Below are 1525 nucleotides of genomic sequence, written 5' to 3' on the forward strand. Positions count from 1 at the left end.
ATGTTTTTAAAGGATATTCGTAAGAGAAAGTCTAAGATTCTGTGAAGATAGCAAGGTATTTCGAATAGTCTTAATGTAGGGAGCAACAACTTTTTGGAGAATCTTCAGAAAGATTTATAGGCTGAATATGAAGAATTATGGGATAGGAAGAGCTTTTATGGTTTCAAAAATCTAGGTGTAAGTGCCTCGAGTTTAGTGACCGAAATACAAAGTTCTTTCACGGAGCAATGATGGCTAGAAGAAGAAGGGATATAATCATATCTCTTTAAGATAATGAGGGTAATTGGGTAACGGATATAGGGAGATGCTTGAGTCTATGGCTAACTCCTTTTATTCTAACCTATATACAGATGACTTACCGTACTCTCCTTTCATTCTTCAAGGTGCTTTTCCCGTATTAAGCAACGAAGATCAAGAATATATTGGTAGAATAATGCTGCCGATGGAAATAAAAGAAGCCTTGTTCAGTATGGGGTCTGAAGGCGCTGGGTAATGATGGGTTTCAAGCTACTTTCTACCAAAGTAACTCGGAAATGGTGGGTAATGACCTTTGCGACCTTGTAGAGAAAGTGTTTCATAATCCTCAGGTGGTTGAGAAGATTAATGAGATGCTTATTACTCTCATCCTGAAAGTTGAGCCTGTCTCTAATTTGAGCCAGATGAAACCGATCAGCCTCTGTAACATCTCCTACAAAGTCATAACCAAGCTTCTTTCCAGAAGAATTTCTAGAGTTATGGAGCATTTAGTGAAGCCAACTCAATCGAGTTTTGTTCCTGGAAGGCAGACTTCGGATAACGTCATCATCACTCAGGAGGTTATCCACTCTATAAGATAGAAAAAAGGGTTGAAAGGATGGATGGCTATCAAGATCGACTTGGAGAAGGCTTATGACAGGATTAAATGGAGCTTTATAGAAGATAATGTCCAAGACATTAGGTTTCCTCAGCATATCATCGTGCTGGTTTGCACATTCATCTCTACTACTAAGTTCAGAGTTCTTTGGAATAGCAAGGATTTACAAAGTTTTAATCCCTCAAGGGGTATCCGGCAAGGATTTACCCTATATTTTCGTTTTGTGCATGGAGTGGCTCTCTTAGTTTATAAGCATGGTCGTGGACCTGCACTTCTCGAAACCAATCTGTCTTAGCTGGGATAGACTTAAATTTTCTCATCTATGCTTTGTGGATGATCTTATCTTTTTTGCGGAAAAAAGCATGGAGCAAGCGAATGTGATCAAGAAAGTTTTGGAGGCCTTCTGTACTAGTTCTGGTCAGAAAATCAATAATGTGAAGACCCACATCTACTTCTCGAACAATGTGGGGAACAATGTCCGAAAGGAGATTAGTGAAGCGCTTTAGTTTACAAGAACTAATGATCTGGAAAAATATCTAGGGATTCTTCTTTTTCATTCTAAAGTGAACAAGGGCTCTTATAATGGTATTATTAGCAAGATGAGCACCAAACAAAACAATTGGAAGGCAAACACGCTATCCTTGGCAGAAAGATCAACCCTGGTAAAATTTG

The sequence above is a fragment of the Arachis ipaensis genome, chromosome B7 (genome assembly GCF_059453495.1).
Source record: "Arachis ipaensis isolate K30076 ecotype BB chromosome B7, ASM5945349v1, whole genome shotgun sequence".
NCBI lineage: Eukaryota > Viridiplantae > Streptophyta > Magnoliopsida > Fabales > Fabaceae > Arachis > Arachis ipaensis.